This window comes from Orycteropus afer, unplaced genomic scaffold (genome assembly GCF_000298275.1).
Source record: "Orycteropus afer afer isolate SDZICR_OR568_19922 unplaced genomic scaffold, OryAfe1.0 scaffold00013, whole genome shotgun sequence".
NCBI classification, from domain to species: Eukaryota; Metazoa; Chordata; class Mammalia; order Tubulidentata; family Orycteropodidae; genus Orycteropus; species Orycteropus afer.
In genome coordinates, this window is record NW_006921600.1 from 15,764,694 (window position 1) to 15,774,116 (window position 9,423).

The 9,423-nt window shown below is 37.2% G+C and overlaps 1 pseudogene; it reads right to left on the reverse strand.

The window, feature by feature from the left end:
- Positions 1-3,469: 3,469 nt before the first annotated feature.
- LOC103208072 lies at positions 3,470-4,164 on the reverse strand (annotated as a pseudogene).
- Positions 4,165-9,423: the final 5,259 nt, after the last annotated feature.

The window sequence follows — 9,423 nt, forward strand, 5'->3', positions numbered from 1 at the left end:
AACCACAGGCATAGATGTTAATATTTATAACACATAGTTTGGGGAATACAATTCAATCCATAACAATGCTGAACAGTTTTCAGCAGACTCTCCAGAATAAAACAGACTAGTAATCTACTTCAAGAAATGTCTGATTCACAACAAATCATGGGGATGGTGTAGGACCTGGCAGCAGTTCTCTCCATGGTACATGAGGTGGTCATGAGTAGGGCTGACTCAATGGCAGCTAACAACATTAACTTCTTAATTCCCCAAAGATTCTCCTCCCAAACACATTGCTAAAGTAGTCACAGCCTTGAATGTCCAGCTTACTTTGATAAACTCTATTATAGCTAATTGGGAGCTCTGGTGGAGTAGTGTCTAAGCCATTTGACTGCTAACTAGAAGGCTGACAGTTCAAACCCACCAGCCACTCCTCAGAAGGAAGGTTGGACAATCTACTTCTGTAATGATACCACCTCGGAAACCCAACGAGGGGTCGCTATGAGTTGAAGTTGACCTGACAGCAGTTAGGTTTTTTTTTTTTTTGTATTATAGCTAATTAGTAAGCAGATACATCTCCTATACAATACTTTAAATATTTCTAACAAATTCTGCTAACCCCACCCTCACTCAATTTAACCATTTAGAACATAGTCACTAACCTCTCCTGATATCTTTTTGTCTTCTAAGTTATTCAAAAAATGAAGTACAATTTTGGTCCCTAATTGGAAATAACAGGGTTGTGGAAAGATCATGGTCTCTATATTGAGCAAGATTTCAATTTTAAAGGCAGTATCATCTCATACTATCTTTGTAAACTTGTACTTGTTACTTAATTTTTTGAGTAAGACGAAAAAATAACTAAAACCATCTACAAAGTTGTGGTAACAATAATATGTATACCCCAGGATACAAAGTAAGTTTTACCTCATATACCAATTCTGCTGGATATTAGTAGCAGCTGCTGGAATGGAGGTTGAGGGTAGTGTGGAGAAAGACCCAGAAACCAAGTTCACAACTATTAAAAGAAAAGATGCCTTAACAGAAGAGATGTCTGCTATAATTGCTGGGAGTGTGGTCTGCTTCTACATTTCCTATTTGTGCCTAATGAGAGGTGTTGGGCCCAGAACCTTCCCTGATAAGGAGGCTGAGAACTGGGTCTCTCTCACTCTGCCAGTCCCTTCTCATCAGAGAAGTCTTCCCCCCTAATCTGCATACACAGTAACTTTGTCTGTCTCCTACAAGTACACAGGTACCATATGGCACCTGGTCAAACCCACTTCTGTATCTGTTCCCAGTGGGGAGGGAACAGGGTGTCTCAGTCTATGGCACAGGAGGGTGTATGTAGAGCAAATGTCCTGAACTGGCCATGAGAAGCAACTCCTTCACTGTCCATGGGAGACCTATCCCTGCAATTGACAACAATCTCACTTTTCTCTTGTGAGTAAAGTGTTATCCCATGTATTAGTAGAGCATGTGGTTTGTGTCTTCTGTTGGTGACCTCAAACCCTGGTACAATAATCAAGGGAGGGTGAGGTGGTACCACTCATTTGCTACCGACCACTAAAAGATACAACAGATATATGATGGCCACCCAAGGTAAGCACCCAAAATACGTTAATTCCTTTTGTAGTGCTCACAAATGCAATATAAAATTCAAAGGAAACTTAAAAAACATGGCCTAGAAACAGAAAAAAAACTTCTGTATAATACTTTTTCTCTTCTACAATATCAGTTATTTAATTTCAAACACTGCTGTCTGTAAATATTTCAAAACACTATCTTTTCTTAGGAGCTCTGGTAGCGTAGTGCCTAAGGCACTTGACTGCTAACCAGAAGGCTGGCGGTTCAAACCCACCAGCCACTTCTCAGAAGGAAGGTTGGGCAATCCTACTTCTGTAGTGACACTGCCTCGGAAACCCAAGGAGGGGTTGCTATGAGTCGGGTCCAACTCCATGGCACATAACAACAACGTCTTATTTCTTTTCCTCTTTTTAGATTTTTCCTTAAAAATAAAACAAAACAAAACAAAAAAACCTTCAGGCCTCCAACCTTCTGAGTGTTATCCTCCCAAATTGGCATTCCTCTACTTTATGGTGTTGGTATGCAATTATTGCAGAGTTAAAATAGTCTGAATAAGTAAAGTCCTTTCTCTATTTACTTACACACTCATTTTATCTGTAATATTCCTAAATGTTGAACTACATGCTCAACACCACTCCAGTATGCCAAAAAATAACCAATTATATTTCTTTTCATACCGACGCCTTAGAACACTTTATAATTTTCAAGCTACACTAAATACAGTACTTCATGTGTTCCAGGTAAGTTGCTATGCATTTACTTTTCTTTTTTTTTTTTAATTTTAAGAGATTGTTTTACATTCAACTTTATGTGTACATTTAGTTTCATTCCCCATTTACCATGTCCAACCCTAACCCAGTCTCCTCCCCTCCCTACCCTGTAACCCTCCCCCTGTGCCCCTCATATTTATGCACTCCTGCATGTCCTGCATTTCCTCAATTTGAATGTTGGTCCTCTGGTGTCCTGTGGTCTACTGCTGTGATGGATGTATTACCATAGAGTATGTGGGTGTCTCATCCTGGGTTGAGTGGTCTGCGTGTACATCTTGTTTCAGTATTTTTTTCTAAGAGGTGAATTTTTTTATCTTATAAAATTAAATTAATTGTTCACAAATATAAGCCATTTTTCCAACTGTTTTTTTAATGGCTTCATTTTTAATTCAGATAAGCCAAACACAAGGAAAAATAATAGCAATGATTTCATAGTATGGGTTCAAAATAAGAAACTCAGAATATTTCAGAACCATACTTATCAAGAGAAAGATAGTATTTTATTATAAAATAATACAAAATGTTTGGTACCATTTTACACAGATTCACAGTCCCTCTTTGTTCCCCTTTAACTATTTATAATTGCAACACTTCAGGCTAAATACATGATGCAAAACAAGAAAAATTGAAAATAATCATTTGATAGATTTTATTAATGTTTTAAAACCATACAAAGAGTGCATGTACATGAGTTAAAAAAAAAAAAAGGGAAATCTAGGGTGTTAAAAAAGTAATATAAAATAAGTCTGAGACAAAAAAAAATACATTCTGTGACTCAAAACAAAAAGGTACTTTGTTTACTAAAAAAGTATTATGTCAATATATTAAGAAGTGTTTTCATTAGGAATACAGCACAAGACTTTTCTGTAATGATTCATGAATGGATCAGACTCATTCTCACTGAAAGCAGAATGGATCATTACATTATCTTACCAGCCCCAGGCGGCTACTAAATGTGGATATGGTACAACATCTGTAAGTATTATAATAAATAAATTCTTTATTGCTGTTCAGCAAAGTCAGCAGGTAGATGTCACCATTTTAACTTTCCAGAGACAGACCCTCATCTCCAGACTTTTCTTTTCCTCTGATGACTTTCAGTAAGAGTTTTTCACAATTAACAAAAGCAGTACTCATCGTTCTAGGACTGATTTTTCACTGTCCTGCTTTTCTTCAACTGCTGCTTCACATTCAGGAGGAGAATAAAACTGACCATGAGAAGGACTGCCAGTTACAAGTGCTGCCCTCTCTGAAGCATCTTAAACTAGTAGTAGTCTCTTTACTTCTGATGTTTCTTGAGGTAACCCTTTGAAATGCAGGAATCAAGTCGCAATCCATGTAAAGATGAATGAAATAATGGGCAACATATAGCCAAAAGCCCCTTGAGATAAAAGCTTTGAGAGCATCACTTTTTCTAATTAAAAGGCACTGGTCACTGTGGTCATCAACGTGACTGCCTACTAATGACATAGTTTGCACAAAGTATATGCAAGTATTAACACTTTAAATCAAAAAACTGCCAGAAGAAATATGTCAAAATAATAGTAGTCACACTGCACTACTTCCTTTTCTAATGTGTTCTCAATCCCTCTATTCACATTTAATTCTATTATCCACAGTAATGTTGCAGTAAGAAGTCAAAAGTGACAAAAAAAAAAAAAAAAAAAAGCCCTCCTGACATCAATAGGCCTTTCTTTTCCCTTTCTTCCTAGGACATAATCCTGGCCATGAGCTGTGTGGGGTTAATGGAATGGACACTGCACAGAGAAGCATGAGAGCTCTGGCTTCCAGTGAGAGCATTCTCCGTGTCTTCTGGCAGATGGCTCATCCTGGAGGAGGGTTATGGTAACCTTTCCCTGACTTCACCATCCTTAGAGAAAGGAGACCTGGTTGGGTGGTTCCAGGCCGGCTGTCCCAGGTTGGCCTAGCGACAGCAGCTCAGTGGTTACACCCCCAGGACTTCACAGGCAAAGGGGTGGGGCAAGGTGGGACCAGGGACCAAGCCTGGCTGACAACATGCAGTATACCACCCATAACCAGCTGCCCCAGGCACTCCCATTTCCCAACTTTTGATCTACTTTTTAATTTGGGTCTATAAGTTAATTATGTTTTTGACAGTTAGAAGCTCATTAACATAATACAATAAAACCATGAATACATACGTCTTAGTTATCTAGTGCTGCTATAATGGAAATACCCCAAATGGATGACTTTAACAAACACAAATATTCTCTTACAGTTTAGGAAGCTAGAAGTTCAAATTCAGGGCATAAGCTCTAGAGGAAGGCTTTCTCTGTCAACTCTGTAGGAAGGTCCTAGTCTCTTTCAACATCTGTAGACCTAGAGTTCCATGAAGGTTTCCATGTCTTGGCTTCAATCTTTCTCTGGGTCTAAGAAATTCTTAGCACAGGGAACCCAGATCCAAGGGGCACACACTGCTCTCAGCTCTTCTTTCTTGGTGGTAGTGAGGTCCTTCTTTTTGTAGTCACTTCTCTCTCCTTCCACCTCTTGTAAGATAAAAGGTGATGCAGGCCACACTCCAGGGCAACTCCCATTACATCAGATCAGGGCTATGACTTGAATTAGAGTGTTGCATCCCACCCTAATCACATTACAAATGATTGGCTGATCACATCAGATCACATTGTGGGGGATGATTACTTTATTACCTAACTGCCTGATCACATCAATACATAACTGCCAAACAACTGAGAATTATGGTCCAGCCAAGTTGACACATATTTTGGGGCATACAATTCAATCCATGACAATGCATATGCACAAAAAAAAATGTTCTATTTAATTTCATTTTCTAGTTAACTGAAAATACCTTTTTATTTTAAGTACTGCAGCTGGTCATCTATAAAGTTAGTAATACACATTATTGTTCAGGAAAGGAGCTCTGGTGGTGAAGTAAGGGATTTGGCTGCTAACTGAAAGGTCCATGGTTTGACAATTCTCAGAGGTTCCAGTAGGATGGTGGAATAGACAGACAAACTACACAAACCCTCTACAACAAAGAAAAGAGGAACCAGTTAACCAGATACAGAAGATAATCCTGGAGCCCTGAACTTTGAAAGGAAGGATACAGAAGTAGACTAAACCCCAACTAGTAGAAGAACCTGCATGAAAACACCGAAAAAGGAGACTTATGGAGCTACAGACTGTCAGCAATCCTGACAGCACGAATAGTTTCGATATTGCCAAGAGGTGTTACGACCTAAGAATTAACTTAAAAATTGGCCCTGCTAGCCACGGACTGCATGAAGGACTGCATTAGTGGCTGGTGAATAAATGAGGAAACAGTGAAGAAGGAGACAAACCAAACTGTGGATTTTTGGCTGTCCAGAGAGCACAGCCATTTTAAATGTTTAAAAGTGGTTCAGCCATTTTGGATATTTAAAGCAACAGCATTCTCTCAGATTCCAGGGACCTAAAAATAGGATCTACTTGCCAGGAACAGCAAGGACATACTGGACAATAAGATCTGGAAAGGTGCAATCCTCCCCTTGTTACTCTAATACCCCACATTCTCCTGGTGAATGGAGGCACGGCCATCTCTCACTCCCACCCACCTTCTGGGCCAGCAGGAATTCCATACCAGTCTGTGTGCCCTGATGGAGTCTGGGTGCCCTGGCCACCCAGATTTTTTTTTTCCCAAGTGTTTGTTTTTGTCTGTTTTAAAATTACTATTATTATTTTTAATCCTTTTTCATTATTATTCTCTCTTCTTCCCTTCCCAGGTTCTAGTTTTTGGCTTTTTCTCTCTTCCTTTTTCCTGGTTCCCATTTTTTTTTTTCTTCCTTGTGCTTCTCCCCATTCCTTGTTTTTCTTTTTGTGTTTTTCCCATTTTTTTCTTTATTATTCTCCTACTCTCCCTCTTTTCTCTTATTCCTCCCTCCCCAGATATTGTGGGTTTTTTTTTTTTCCTTTTTGATTCATATTTATTTTGGTTTTTTAAAGTATGTCTTTAAATACTTTCTCATTTATTGTCTTTTTTTTTTGTCTTTTTTTTCTCTTTTTGGTGATTGTTCCTGTGTGTTTATGTGAAGTGTGCTTTTTTTACTTTTGGTTTTACTTTTTTGTTGGCTTTTTGATTGTTGTTTTTGGCTAACTGAGTGGGAGACTGCAACGGTGCCCATACAACCCAACTACACCCACACCCCCTGCAGCTCCACTTACTGAGTGAGGGCCACCACTTCATTCTGCACCAACTGGCCAATGATACACGGCCACCAAAAAGAGCCTGATTCACTCTTAACTGCTCTTCACAAACTGCTAACAGAAATCTGTGTAGCCACCCTCATTCTCTATCATACCCACCAGGAGACAGGTGGTGAGTGCATAAGTGCTACCAACTAACAAACAGAGGAGCACAGTAGCACAGTACCCTGCTTACTCAGATACATACAAAAAAAAAAAAAAAGAAAAAAAGTGAAAATCTTAGGCGAATCACTCCAACATACAATCACCAATTAAATAAAAATACAACAAAGTCACAATGTCTCAGAGATAACAGACCATCACAGTTCACACAAAGAAGCAAGATAAAGCAGTAGAAACAAGGGAGTAGAATATAGACCCAGAACACATCCCTGAGGAAGAAGCAGCATTGGAACTCCTGGATAAGGAATTCAAAAAAATTAATTTAGGTACCTTCAGTGGATTGAGGGACAGATCAAAGAAAACACTGACAAAATTAAGGAAAACAGACAAAATCCTAGAACAATTTTGGAAGACAATACAAGAACAAAATGACAAAATAAATGAAAAATTAGAAATGATACAAAATCTACAGATAGAAATCCAGAAGATTAGTACTAAATTTTCAGAAATAGGTAACACATTGAAAGGGCAAAGGAGTAGAATTGAATCAATGCAAGACAGGATTTAATGAGATTGAAGAAAAACACCTCAATACTTCTTTGGAAAGGGATTGAGCAGAAAAATTATTAAAACAAAATGAAGAAAGTTAGAAAGCTTAAGATTCACATGGGATAGCTACAAAAGGAATAACCTGCATGTAATCGGAATTCCAGAACAGGAAGCAAAAAATAAAACCACAGAGAAAATTGTCCAAGATTTGGTGGAAGAGAACTTTCCTGATATGATGAAAGATGAGAATATATCCATTCAGGAATTCTAACAAACCCCAAACAGGACAGACCCCAAAAGAAAATCAATGAGACATATCAATTTCCAACATATCATAATCAAACTCACCAAACTAAAGACAAAAAAGGAATCCTGAAAGCAGCACGGGAAAAACAAAAAAATTACCTACAAAGGGCAATTAACAAGACTAAGCTCTGATTTCTTGGCAGAAACCATGCAGGTAAGAAGGTAATGGGATGGTATATATAAAAACTAAAAGAGAAAAATTTCCAACCAATAATTATATACCCAGCAAAATTGTTCCTCAAATATGATAGTGAAATTAGGTGATTTCCAGATAAGCAGAAATTAAGGGGAGTTGTTAAAACCAGACCTACTTTACAAGAGATACTAAAAGGAATCCTTTGGACAGGGAACCAATAACAGCAAACAACAACGAACTATTAACACACATGATGACATAACCCAGAAACCAACCTGGTTATGGAAATATCCAAGTAAAATAAGCTTACAAGATTGTAAACAGGGAACCAGAGACAATGATTGGCAAATGAGGACAACTACAAACCAAAAAGTGGGAAAAAAAACAGAGGAGTTACAGAACTTCTAAATGGTGAAGAAGTCAAGAGAGTTGCAAGATAGAATGGACTGTTCTAAACTCGGGGAGAAAATTATAAATCACAGGGTAACCTCAAATAAAAATGATAAACCTTCACATCACAATAAAAAAGAAGACAAGCACAAATATTTAGCAAATACTAAAACAATAGCAATGAAAGGAATGATAGCACAAAATGAGCTCAGTACAGAAAATTATATGAAACAAAGAAACCAGGAACAACATGAAAAAACACATAACAAAATGACAGCGACTTGTCAATAACTACACTGAATGTAAATGGATATGACTGGATATGAAAACATAACCCATCCACATGCTGTCTACAAGAGACATACCTTAGAGACAAAGACAAAAATAGACTAAAAATCAAAGATTGGAAAAAATATATCAAGCAAACAGCAACAAAAAAAGAGCAGGAGTGGCAAAATTAATTTCTGACAAAATTGACTTTAAGACAAAAACCACCATAAGAAACAAGAAAGGACATTATATAATGATTAAAGGATCAATCTAACAAGAAGATATAGCCATAATTAATATCCATGGACCCAATGAAAGAGCACCAAAATACATACATCAGACTTTAACAGAATTGAAAAGACAAAAGGTCCATGGTTCAAACCCACCAGCTGCTACATGGAAGCAAGATGGAATGGTCTGCTTCCATAAAGATTTAGAGCCTTGGAAAACCAACAGGAGTTGCTATGAGTTAGAATCAACTCACTGGCAGTACGTTTGGTTTTTGAAGTTCAGAATATTGAAAATAACTTAATGTTTCATTAAAATGCTCTATTTCATAATGACTCAGAATAGTACTGTGAACATCAATTGTAATACTGTCTTAAAAATGTAAAAATAAGACATTTTTCTGAATACATATGACTCTTGAGAAGTTTGTTTTTAAATAAATTCCTAAAAACAGCTTGCTGTGTTGTCATTATTTCTTCTTTCTAAAATATGGTGAATCGGAGTTGCAATTTACTAGCTATAAATTAGGATTGTACCACATATACAGTACATACAAAATACATATACAATCATTTTACTCAAAATCTTGAAATGTTTTATTTGTAATAATTTATTCAATCTTCCATTATCCCTACAGGCACTTTCACTTTAAGTACTGACTGGCTAGGATTTGGGGGGTGGGAAGAAGAATGTAGTCAGCTAATTGAATATCAGATCTATGAAAAAACAATCCACTCTACTACTACATATGTATTATGCATTGGCATATAAACTTTTTAAAGAATGCAATAATGCAAACAGTATTACTCACAAATTGTATAAATAAGCCAATAGTTCTCTCTATTTTCCACTCTGGAATACACTGATATAGTGTCTCGATGG